At 38.4% G+C, this 13877-nt stretch overlaps 1 pseudogene; it reads left to right on the forward strand.

The window, feature by feature from the left end:
* The first annotated feature begins 6652 nt into the window (after positions 1-6652).
* Positions 6653-13382, forward strand: LOC112446320 (small nuclear ribonucleoprotein E-like; annotated as a pseudogene).
* Positions 13383-13877: the final 495 nt, after the last annotated feature.

Genomic DNA, 13877 nt, shown 5'->3' on the forward strand with positions numbered 1-13877 from the left:
CATACCTTAAAGTTCAAAAGTCTGTAAAGTAAGCACATAATTTTTTCCATTAACTTGTTCCTTAGAGTTCTTGAATCTCTATATATGCACAGACTGCCTGTCTCTACTTTCTGTATTCCACTAAATGTGATTAGAAGTACATGAAGCACCCAATTGTACTTCCAGGCCGGCCAAACCACTGGGACAAATGAAGTGCATTCTCTGGAAGAAATAGAGGGCAAATGTACTTATTGTTGGATATAGTACAGCATTCCAGATGAAACCTGGAGTGAAAATTGTCCAAATTACCTTACATGCTACAATCTTAACCTATAAATTGAAGTATTTTTTAATATTTCAAAAGAAAAATTGCCACAGTAATTCATGAGATTTTCAGCTTTTAATTTCTCATGCAAAGCAATTATTGTAAAATTACAGGTAGGTTAAAAGCTAGAACTATTTTGATACATATATGAGAAACAGGATATGTTGTGCCAATATTTATAAACTTTCAAATCAGTAATAGTAGAGATATTATACTGTTAAAAAAAGCAAGATAGATTTATTCACAGTTATATTGCATTTGTGTTAAATATAAATAATATTAAGATGAATTAGCAACAATTAATTAACATTGTCAAATGGATTTTCAATAATTCTTGATTCAGTTAGGAAGTCATAATTGATATCAGATAATATTTTAGATAAGTAATAATGTAAATGAGACATATTAGTATTTGTGAAGTACATTTAAGACAGTGCTTAAAAGGGAAATCATTACTTTAAGGGCATCACATGAAATGTGATGAAATGTGAACACATGAAATTTTCATTTCACAAAAATGAAATCAAATCATTTTTTATTTCAAAAATGAATATAAATAAATAATTTAGATTTCACCTAAAAAGAACATATAACCTCTAAGAACATAAGAAAAATATAAGAACTCAATATCAAAATAGTTTTTAAAAAGACATAAAAATTAAAAAAGAGACATATTGTGGAAAGTAAGCTAGAAGTATAATAGTTTGAATCAAATTGAGAAGCCCATAACAATACTGAAGGAAATAAGAAAACACTAATTATAACCACTGTAAATACTAAACATGCTAAAAAGATAATAATATGATACTATGAACAAAGCTAGTGGAGGTGATAGAATTCCAGTTGAGCTACTCCAAATCCTGAAAGATAATGCTGTGAAAGTGCTGCACTCAATATGCCAGCAAATTTGGAAAACTCAGCAGTGGCCACAGGACTGGAAAAGGTCAGTTTTCATTCCAATCCCAAAGAAAGGAAATGCCAAAGAACGCTCAAACTACCGCACAATTGCACTCATCTCACACGCTAGTAAAGTAATGCTCAAAATTCTCCAAGCCAGGCTTCAGCAATATGTGAACCGTGAACTTTCTGATGTTCAAGCTGGTTTTAGAAAAGGCAGAGGAACCAGAGATCAAATTGCCAACATCTGCTGGATCATGGAAAAAGCAAGAGAGTTCCAGAAAAACATCTATTTCTGCTTTATTGACTATGCCAAAGCCTTTGACGGTGTGGATCACAATAAACTGTGGAAAGTTCTTCAAGAGATGGGAATACCAGACCACCTGATCTGCCTCTTGAGAACTTTGTATGCAGGTCAGGAAGCAACAGTTGGAAGTGGACATGGAACAACAGACTGGTTCCAAATAGGAAAAGGAGTTCGTCAAGGCTGTATATTGTCACCCTGCTTATTTAACTTCTATGCAGAGTACATCATGAGAAACGCTGGGCTGGAAGAAGCACACACAAGCTGGAATCAAGATTGCCGGGAGAAATATCAATAACCTCAGATATGCAGACGACATCTCCCTTATGGCAGAAAGTGAAGAGGAACTAAAAAGCCTCTTGATGAAAGTCAAAGTGGAGAGTTAAAAAAATTGGCTTAAAGCTCAACATTCAGAAAATGAAGATCATGGCATCTGGTCCCATCACTTTATGGGAAATAGATGGGGAAACAGTGGAAACAGTGTCAGACTTCATTTTTCTGGGCTCCCAAATCATGGCAGATGGTGATTGCAGCCATGAAATTAAAAGATGCTTACTTCTTGGAAGGGAAGTTATGACCAACCTAGGTAGCATATTAAAAAGCAGAGACGTTACTTTGCCAACAAAGGTCCGTCTAGTCAAGGCTATGGTTTTTCCAGTAGTCATGTATGGATGTGAGAGTTGGACTGTGAAGAAAGATGAGCACCAAAGAATTAATGCTTTTGAACTGTGGCGTTGGAGAAGACTCTTCAGAGTCTCTTGGACAGCAAGGAGACCCAACCAGTTCATACTAAAGGCAATCAGTCCTAGGTGTTCATTGGAAGGACTGGTGTTAAAACTGAAACTCCAATACTTTGGCCACCTGTTGCAAAGAGCTGACTCATTTGAAAAGACCCTGATGCTGGGAATGTTTGATGGCAGGAGGAGAAGGGGATGACAGAAGATGAAATGACCAGATGGCATCACCGACTCAATGGACATGAGTTTGGGTAAACTCTGGGAGTTAGTGATGGACAGGGAGGCCTGGCATGCTGCAGTTCATGGGTCACAAAGAGTCAGACTGAGCAACTGTACTGAATTGAGTGCAGCACTTTAATAGCATCATCATTTAGAACTGGAAATAGCTCAGTTGGAATTCTATCACCTCCACTAGCTTTGTTCATAGTAATGCTTACTATGGACGAATTGACTTCACACTCCAGGATGTCTGGCTCTAGGTGAGTGATCATACCATCATGGTTATCCAGGTCATTAAGACCTTTATTGTATAGTTCTTATGTGTATTCTTGCAACCTCTTCTTAATCTCTTCTGCTTCTGGTAGGTCCTTATGGTTTCTGTCCTTTATTGTGCCCATCCTTGCCTGAAATGTTCCCTTTTTATCTCCTATTTTTAAAGAGATCTTTAGTCTTACCCATTCTATTCTTTTACTCAATATCTTTGCATTATTCATTTAAGAAGGCCTTCTTATCTCCTTGCTGTTCTCTAGAACTATGCATTCATTTGGTTTTATCTTTCCCTTTTCCCCTTGCTTTTCACTTTTCTTCTTTCCTCAGCTATTTGTAAAGCCTCCTCAATTACTTTACCATTTTGCATTTCTTTTTATTGTGAATTATTTTTGTCACTTCTGCCTGTACAGTATTATGCACCTCTGTCCATAGTACTTCAGACACTCTGTCTACCAGATCTAAGCCTTTAAATTATTTGTCACTTCTACGGTATAATCATATGGGATTTGATTTATGTCATATTGGAATGTCCTAGTGGTTTTCCTTGTTGTCTTCAACTTAAGTCTGAATTGTTTGATAAGGAGCTATAATCTGAGCCACAGTTAGTTATATGTCTTATTTTTAGTGACTGTATAGGATGTTTCCATCTTTGGCTTCAAAGAACATAATCAATCTAATTGTGCCATTGGCCATTTGGTGATGTTAATGTGTAGAGTCATCTCTTGGTTTGTTGTAAAAGGATGTTTTCTTTGACCAGTGTGTTCTCTTGATAAAAATCTGGTAATGTTTACCCTGCTTCATTTTTCACTCCAAGGCCAAATTTGCCTGTTATTCTGGGTACCTGTTATAGAAGAAAGCTGAGTTCTATGGGAACTGAAGGGATTGACAGGTGAAGATGGGACAGGAGTCCCAAATAAATGGAAAAGCATTACACAGTCATGGATGCATCTCAAGAAGTGGCAAGTATTTTAGGTGGCTGAAATAATGGTGAAATTTAAGAGGGACAGGCTTGGAAGGCTATTAAAAAGATGTGATATGTATATACAGTGGAATGTTACTAAACTACAGAATGTTAAATACTGCCATTTCTGACAACACTGATCGAACTAGAGGGAATTATGATAGGTGAAATAGATAGAAAAAGACAAATACCACATGATTTAAGTTATAACAAAAAATAAAACAATGAAAATAGACTCATAGATTCAGAGAATAAATGGAAGGTTGGCAGAAGTGATGAAGGTGTAGTCTGGGTAAAATCAGATCAGATCAGATCAGATCAGTCACTCAGTCATGTCCAACTCTTTGTGACCCCATGATTTGCAGCACGCCAGGCCTCCTTTTCCATCACCAACTTCCGGAGTTCACTGAGACTCACGTCCATCGAGTCAGTGATGCCATTCAGCCATCTCATCTTCTGTCGTTCCCTTCTCCTCTTGCCCCCAATCCCTCCCATCATCAGAGTCTTTTCCAATGAGTCAACTCTTCACATGGGGTGGCCAAAGTACTGGAGTTTCAGCTTTAGCATCATTCCTTCCAAAGATATCCCAGGGCTGATCTCCTTCAGAATGGACTGGCTGGATCTCCTTGCAGTCCAAGGAACTCTCAAGAGTCTTCTCCAACACCACAGTTCAAAAGTATCAATTCTTCAGCGCTCAGCCTTCTTCACAGTCCAACTCTCACATCCATACATGACCGCTGGAAAAACCATAGCCTTGACTAGATGGACCTTTGTTGGCAAAGTAACGTCTCTGCTTTTTAATATGCTACCTAGGTTGGTCATAATTTTCTTCCAAGGAGTAAGCGTCTTTTAATTTCATGGCTGCAGTCACCATCTGCAGTGATTCTGGAGCCCAGAAAAATAAAGTCTGACACTGTTTCCACTGTTTCCCCATCTTTTTCCCATGAAGTGATGGGACCAGATGCCATGATCTTCATTTTCTGAATGTTGAACTTTAAGCCAACTTTTTCACTCTCCACCTTCACTTTTCATCAAGAGGCTTTTTAGCTCCTCTTCACTTTCTGACAGAAGTGTGGTGTCATCTGCATATCTGAGGTTATTGATATTTCTCCCGGCAATCTTGATTCCAGCTTGTGTGTGCTTCTTCCAGCCCAGCGTCTCTCATGATGTACTCTGCATAGAAGTTAAATAAACAGGGTGACAATATACAGCCTTGACATACTCCTTTTCGTATTTGGAACCAGTCTGTTGTTCCATGTCCACTTCCAACTGTTGCATCCTGACCTGCATACAAAGTTCTCAAGAGGCAGATCAGGTGGTCTGGTATTCCCATATCTTTCAGAATTTTCCACAGTTTATTGTGATGCACACTGTCAAAGGCTTTGGCATAGTCAATAAAGCAGAAATAGATGTTTTTCTGGAACTCTCTTGCTTTTTCCATGATCCAGCAGATGTTGGCAATTTGATCTCTGGTTCCTCTGCCTTTTCTAAAACCAGCTTGAACATCAGAAAGTTCACGGTTCACATATTGCTGAAGCCTGGCTTGGAGAATTTTGAGCATTACTTTACTAGCGTGTGAGATGAGTGCAATTGTGCGGTAGTTTGAGCGTTCTTTGGCATTTCCTTTCTTTGGGATTGGAATGAAAACTGACCTTTTCCAGTCCTGTGGCCACTGCTGAGTTTTCCAAATTTGCTGGCATATTGAGTGCAGCACTTTCACAGCATCATCTTTCAGGATTTGGAATAGCTCAACTGGAATTCTATCACCTTCACTAGCTTTGTTTGTAGTGATGCTTTCTAAGGCCCACTTGACTTCACATTCCAGGGTATCTGGCTCTAGGTCAGTAATCAAACCATCGTGATTATCTGGGTCTTGAAGATCTTTTTTTGTACAGTTCTTCTAAGTATTCTTGCCATCTCTTCTTAATAATCTTCTGCTTATGTTAGGGCCATACCATTTCTGCCCTTTATCGAGCCCATGTTTGCATGAAATGTTCCTTTGGTATCTCTGATTTTCTTGAAGAGATCTCTAGTCTTTCCCATTCTGTTGTTTTCCTCTATTTCTTTGCATTGATTGCTGAAGAAGGCTTTCTTATCTCTTCTTGCTAGTCTTTGGAACTCTGCATTCAGATGTTTATATCTTTCCTTTTCTCCTTTGCTTTTTGCTTCTCTTCTTTTCACAGCTATTTGTAAGGCCTCCCCAGACAGCCATTTTGCTCTTTTGCATTTCTTTTCCATAGGGATGGCCTTGATCCCTGTCTCCTGTACAATGTCATGAACCTCATTCCATAGTTCATCAGGCACTCTAACTATCAGATCTAGGCCCTTAAATCTATTTCTCACTTCCACTGTATAATCATAAGGGATTTGATTTAGGTCATACCTGAATGGTCTAGTAGTTTTCCCTACTTTCTTCAATTTAAGTCTGATTTTGGCAATAAGGAGTTCATGATCTGAGCCACAGTCAGCTCCTGGTCTTGTTTTTGTTGACTGTATAGAGCTTCTCCATCTTTGGCTTCAAAGAATATAATTAAACTGATTTTGGTGTTGACCATCTTGTGATGTCCATGTATAGAGTCTTCTCTTGTGTTGTTGGAAGAGGGTGTTTGTTATGACCAGTGCATTTTATTGGCAAAACTCAGTCTTTGCTGTGCTTCATTCTGTATTCCAAGGCCAAATTTGCCTGTTATTCCAGGTGTTTCTTGACTTCCTACTTTTGCATTCCAGTCCCCTATAATGAAAAGGACATCTTTTGGGGGTGTTAGTTCTAAAAGGTCTTGTAGGTCTTCATAGAACCATTCAACTTCAGCTTCTTCAGCATTACTGGTTGGGGCATAGATTTGGATTACTGTGATATTGAATGGTTTGCCTTGGGAACGAACAGCTAGGTAAAGGTTATTAAGAGGTTCAAACCTCCAGCCATGAAATAAATAAGCCACAGTTCTTTGTGAACTTCCTCCATGGTGTACTTGGGTCAGGGCCTGGACATGCAAATAGTGATGGTGCAGCCCATCAAGCTCATCTTCAGATACTTGGAAAATAGATCTCAGATTCAGGTGTGGCTTTATAAGCAAGTGAATACGTGGATAGAGGGCTGTATCATTTGTTTTGATGAGTGTATGAACCTTGTATTAGATGATGCAAAAGAGAGTCAATCTAAAACAAAATCAAGGGGGAGGAGCCAAGATGGCGGAGGAGTAGAACAGGGAGAACACTTTCTCCCCTACAAATTCATCAAAAGAGCATTTAAACGTCGAGTAAATTCCACAAAACAACTTCTGAATGTCGGCAGAGGACATCAGGCACCCAGAAAAGCAATCCAACTCTTCGAAAGGAGGTAGGAAAAAATATAAAAGACAAAAAAAGAGACAAAAGAGGGAGGGACGGAGTTCTGTCCTGGGAAGGGAGTCTTAAAAAGAGAGAAGTTTCCAAACACCAGGAAACCTTCTCACTGCCGAATCTATGCCGAGCTTTGGAAGCACAGAGGGCAACATAACAGGAAGAAAAAATAAATAAACAATTAAAACTCGAAGACTGCGAGTCCTATGGTAACTCCCCCAGCGGAGAAGCAGCGCAGACGCCTGCATGCGCCATTAGCAAGCGGGGGCTGGGCAGGGAGGCGCAGTGCGGGCTGCATCGCTTAGAGTAAGAATCTGGCCTGAATACCCTGAGCACTATCTGAGCAAAATAATTTGGGTTAGCAAACCAGACTGTGGGATATCTACCACGCGAAAAGCCAGCCCCAACCTAAGACACCGCCAGGCCCGCGCACGGAACAAAGAATTGAACAGAGATAGCTGGCTGCAGACCTTCCCCCTCCGGTGACAGGCAGCCAGAGCCGGAAGGGGGCAATCGCAGCCCAGAGAGACATTATCTATAAAACTGTAAGCAGGCTTCTTTGCTAACTAAAACTTTTGGGGGGACTGGACGGTTAACATCTGCCTGAGAAGGTGCGCCGGTTTTACACCCAGATAACCGAGTGGCGGGGAGGCGATAAGTCGCAGCATTGGTGCTCGCCAAACACCTCATCACTTGAGCTGCTCGGACCTGGGAAGAGCACAAAACTCAGGCCCAACTGAGTCTGCGCCTCTGAGGACTACCCGAGTGCCTGAACCTGAGCGGCTTGGACCTGGGAGGTACATGCAATCCAGGGCCAGCCTCGGATTGTTCCCGGCGGAACAACCTAGAGCCCGAGCAGTGTGGGCAGGGAGGCTACACGCGCCGTGAGCGGGGGCAGACCCAGTGTGGCTGAGGCACTGCGAGCGCACGCCAGTGTTATTTGTTTGCAGCATCCCTCCCTCCCTCCCCACAGCGCGACTGAACAAAGAGAAGAAATACAGCTCCACCCATCAGAACACCGACACAAGCTTCCCTAACCAGGAAACCTTGACAAGCCACCTGTACAAACCCACACACAGCAAGGAAAAGCCACAATAAAGAGAACTCCACAAACTGCCAGAATACAGAAAGGACACCCCAAACTCAGCAATTTAAACAAGATGAAGAGACAGAGGAATATCCAGCAGATAAAGGAACAGGATAAATACTCACCAAACCAAACAAAAGAGGAAGAGATAGGGAATCTACCTGATGAAGAATTCCGAATAATGATAGTGAAATTGATCCAAAATCTTGAAATTAAAATGGAATCACAGATAAATAGCTTGGAGACAAGGATTGAGAAGATGCAAGAAAGGTTTAACAAGGACCTAGAAGAAATAAAAAAGAGTCAATATATAATGAATAATGCAATAAATGAAATTAAAAACACTCTGGAGGCAACAAATAGTAGAATAACAGAGGCAGAAGATAGGATTAGTGAATTAGAAGATAGAATGGTAGAAATAAATGAATCAGAGAGAATAAAAGAAAAACGAATTAAAAGAAATGAGGACAATCTCAGAGACCTCCAGGACAATATTAAACGCTACAACATTCGAATCATAGGGGTTCCAGAAGAAGAAGACAAAAAGAAAGACCATGAGAAAATACTTGAGGAGATAATAGTTGAAAACTTCCCTAAAATGGGGAAGGAAATAATCACCCAAGTCCAAGAAACCCAGAGAATCCCAAACAGGATAAACCCAAGGCGAAACACCCCAAGACACATATTAATCAAATTAACAAAGATCAAACACAAAGAACAAATATTAAAAGCAGCAAGGGAAAAACAACAAATAACACACAAGGGAATTCCCATAAGGATAACAGCTGATCTTTCAATAGAAACTCTTCAAGCCAGGAGGGAATGGCAAGACATAATTAAAATGATGAAAGAAAATAACCTACAGCCCAGATTATTGTACCCAGCAAGGATTTCATTCAAATATGAAGGAGAAATCAAAAGCTTCTCAGACAAGCAAAAGCTGAGAGAATTCTGCACCACCAAAACAGTTCTCCAACAAATACTAAAGGATATTCTCTAGACAGGAAACACAAAAATGGTGTATAAATTCGAACCCCAAACAATAAAGTAAATGGCAACGGGATCATACTTATCAGTAATTACCTTAAACGTAAATGGGTTGAATGCCCCAACCAAAAGACAAAGACTGGCTGAATGGATACAAAAACAAGACCCCTACATATGTTGTCTACAGGAGACCCACCTCAAAACAGGGGACACATACAGACTGAAAGTGAAGGGCTGGAAAAAGATTTTCCATGCAAATAGGGACCAAAAGAAAGAAGGAGTAGCAATACTCATATCAGATAAAATAGACTTTAAAACAGAGGCTGTGAAAAGAGACAAAGAAGGTCACTACATAATGATCAAAGGATCAATCCAAGAAGAAGATATAACAATTATAAATATATATGCACCCAACACGGGAGCACCGCAGTATGTAAGACAAATGCTAACAAGTATGAAAGGAGAAATTAACAATAACACAATAATACTGGGAGACTTTAATACCCCACTCACACCTATGGATAGATCAACTAAACAGAAAATTAACAAGGAAACACAAACTTTAAACAATACAATAGACCAGTTAGACCTAATTGATATCTATAGGACATTTCATCCCAAAACAATGAACTTCACCTTTTTCTCAAGCGCACATGGAACCTTCTCCAGGATAGATCACATCCTGGGCCATAAAGCTAGCCTTGGTAAATTCAGAAAAATAGAAATCATTCCAAGCATCTTTTCTGACCACAATGCAGTAAGAGTAGATCTCAACTACAGGAGAAAAACTATTAAAAATTCCAACATATGGAGGATGAACAACACCCTGCTGAATAACCAACAAATCACAGAAGAAATCAAAAAAGAAATCAAAATTTGCATAGAAACGAATGAAAATGAAAACACAACAACCCAAAACCTGTGGGACACAGTAAAAGCAGTCCTAAGGGGAAAGTTCATAGCAATACAGGCACACCTCAAGAAACAAGAAAAAAGTCAAATAAATAACCTAACTCTACACCTAAAGCAACTAGAAAAGGAAGAAATGAAGAACCCCAGGGTTAGTAGAAGGAAAGAAATCTTAAAAATTAGAGCAGAAATAAATGCAAAAGAAACAAAAGAGACCATAGCAAAAATCAACAAAGCCAAAAGCTGGTTCTTTGAAAGGATAAATAAAATTGATAAACCATTAACCAGACTCATCAAGAAACAAAGGGAGAAAAATCAAATCAATAAAATTAGAAACGAAAATGGAGAGATCACAACAGACAACACAGAAATACAAAGGATCATAAGAGACTATTATCAACAATTATATGCCAATAAAATGGACAACGTGGAAGAAATGGACAAATTCTTAGAAAAGTACAACTTTCCAAAACTCGACCAGGAAGAAATAGAAAACCTTAACAGACCCATCACAAGCACGGAAATTGAAACTGTAATCAAAAATCTTCCAGCAAACAAAAGCCCAGGTCCAGACGGCTTCACAGCTGAATTCTACCAAAAATTTAGAGAAGAGCTAACACCTATCCTGCTCAAACTCTTCCAGAAAATTGCAGAGGAAGGTAAACTTCCAAACTCATTCTATGAGGCCACCATCACCCTAATACCAAAACCTGACAAAGATCCCACAAAAAAAGAAAACTACAGGCCAATATCACTGATGAACATAGATGCAAAAATCCTAAACAAAATTCTAGCAATCAGAATCCAACAACACATTAAAAAGATCATACACCATGACCAAGTGGGCTTTATCCCAGGGATGCAAGGATTCTTCAATATCTGCAAATCAACCAATGTAATACACCACATTAACAAATTGAAAAACAAAAACCATATGATTATCTCAATAGATGCAGAGAAAGCCTTTGACAAAATTCAACACCCATTTATGATAAAAACTCTCCAGAAAGCAGGAATAGAAGGAACATACCTCAACATAATAAAAGCTATATATGACAAACCCACAGCAAACATTATCCTCAATGGTGAAAAATTGAAAGCATTTCCTCTAAAGTCAGGAACAAGACAAGGGTGCCCACTTTCACCATTACTATTCAACATAGTTTTGGAAGTTTTGGCCACAGCAATCAGAGCACAAAAAGAAATAAAAGGAATCCAAATTGGAAAAGAAGAAGTAAAACTCTCACTATTTGCAGATGACATGATCCTCTACATAGAAAACCCTAAAGACTCCACCAGAAAATTACTAGAACTAATCAATGATTATAGTAAAGTTGCAGGATATAAAATCAACACACAGAAATCCCTTGCATTCCTATACACTAATAATGAGAAAACAGAAAGAGAAATTAAGGAAACAATTCCATTCACCATTGCAACGAAAAGAATAAAATACTTAGGAATATATCTACCTAAAGAAACTAAAGACCTATATATAGAAAACTATAAAACACTGGTGAAAGAAATCAAAGAGGACACTAATAGATGGAGAAATATACCATGTTCATGGATTGGAAGAATCAATATAGTGAAAATGAGTATACTACTCAAAGCAATTTATAGATTCAATGCAATCCCTATCAAGCTACCAACAGTATTCTTCACAGAGCTAGAACAAATAATTTCACAATTTGTATGGAAAAACAAAAAACCTCGAATAGCCAAAGCGATCTTGAGAAAGAAAAATGGAACTGGAGGAATCAACCTACCTGACTTCAGGCTCTACTACAAAGCCACAGTTATCAAGACAGTATGGTACTGGCACAAAGACAGAAATATAGATCAATGGAACAAAATAGAAAGCCCAGAGATAAATCCATGCACATATGGACACCTTATCTTTGACAAAGGAGACAAGAATATACAATGGATTAAAGACAATCTCTTTAACAAGTGGTGCTGGGAAATCTGGTCAACCACTTGTAAAAGAATGAAACTAGAACACTTTCTAACACCATATACAAAAATAAACTCAAAATGGATTAAAGATCTCAATGTAAGACCAGAAACTATAAAACTCCTAGAGGAGAACATAGGCAAAACACTCTCTGACATACATCACAGCAGGATCCTCTATGACCCACCTCCCAGAATATTGGAAATAAAAGCAAAAATAAACAAATGGGACCTAATTAAACTTAAAAGCTTCTGTACATCAAAGGAAACTATTAGCAAGGTGAAAAGACAGCCTTCAGAATGGGAGAAAATAATAGCAAATGAAGCAACCGACAAACAACTAATCTCAAAAATATACAAGCAACTCCTACAGCTCAACTCTAGAAAAATAAATGACCCAATCAAAAAATGGGCCAAAGATCTAAATAGACATTTCTCCAAAGAAGACATACAGATGGCTAACAAACACATGAAGATGCTCAACATCACTCATTATCAGAGAAATGCAAATCAAAACCACTATGAGATACCATTTCACACCAGTCAGAATGGCTGCGATCCAAAAGTCTACAAATAATAAATGCTGGAGAGGATGTGGAGAAAAGGGAACCCTCTTACACTGTTGGTGGGAATGCAAACTAGTACAGCCACTATGGAGAACAGTGTGGAGATTCCTTAAAAAACTGGAAATAGAACTGCCTTATGATCCAGCAATCCCACTGCTGGGCATACACACTGAGGAAACCAGAAGGGAAAGAGACACGTGTACCCCAATGTTCATTGCAGCACTGTTTATAATAGCCAGGACATGGAAACAACCTAGATGCCCATCAGCAGATGAATGGATAAGTACGCAGTGGTACATATACACAATGGAGTATTACTCAGCCATTAAAAAGAATACATTTGAATCAGTTCTAATGAGGTGGATGAAACTGGAGCCTATTATACAGAGTGAAGTAAGCCAGAAGGAAAAACACCAATACAGTATACTAATGCATATATATGGAATTTAGAAAGATGGTAACGATAACCCTGTAAACGAGACAGCAAAAGAGACACTGATGTATAGAACAGGCTTATGGACTCTGTGGGAGAGGGAGAGGGTGGGAAGATTTGGGAGAATGGCATTGAAACATGTGAAATGTCATGTATGAAATGAGATGCCAGTCCAGGTTCAATGCACGATGCTGGATGCTTGGGGCTAGTGCACTGGGACGACCCAGAGGGATGGTATGGGGAGGGAGGAGGGAGGAGGGTTCAGGATGGGGAACACATGTATAATTTTTTTTTAATTAAAATTGAATAGAAAAAAAAAAAGAAAAAAAAATAAAACAAAATCAAGAAAATAAATGGGTCAAATCATGCTAAATGCAGATAACATTATACTGCTCCAAAGTGTATCCAGCTAGAAATGATCAATGAACAAAGAAAACATTTGAAAAAACAGTTGGTTTTTCAGGTGTCCTTTGTTAGAGACTTTGTCAGTTTAGTTCTGAAACATGGATTCATATTGATTTGCTCATCCTTATGCTATTACCAGATAACAATAAATGCTGGGGGCCTGTTTTTATAAAAATAAACCACAGGGATTAAATATACAGCATAAATAATATGATCAATAATATAATTACTTTGTATGCGAACAGATGATTTCTAGACTTATCATGAGTATCACTGTATAATGCATGCAAATGTCAAATCACTATTTAGTACACCTGAAACTAACATAATATAACTATACGCCATAAAAAATAATAATGAATCTTAAAATATCACTTGTAATGTAAAAAATAAAACTAGTTAGGAATAAATGTATTTTATAACTTATAATATGTCTACATGGAGTTTGTACTTAAAGAAACAAAGCAATTGAGAAAAATATGTCCATAAGATGAAAAATTCAT

The sequence above is a fragment of the Bos taurus genome, chromosome 4, assembly GCF_002263795.3.
Source record: "Bos taurus isolate L1 Dominette 01449 registration number 42190680 breed Hereford chromosome 4, ARS-UCD2.0, whole genome shotgun sequence".
NCBI lineage: Eukaryota > Metazoa > Chordata > Mammalia > Artiodactyla > Bovidae > Bos > Bos taurus.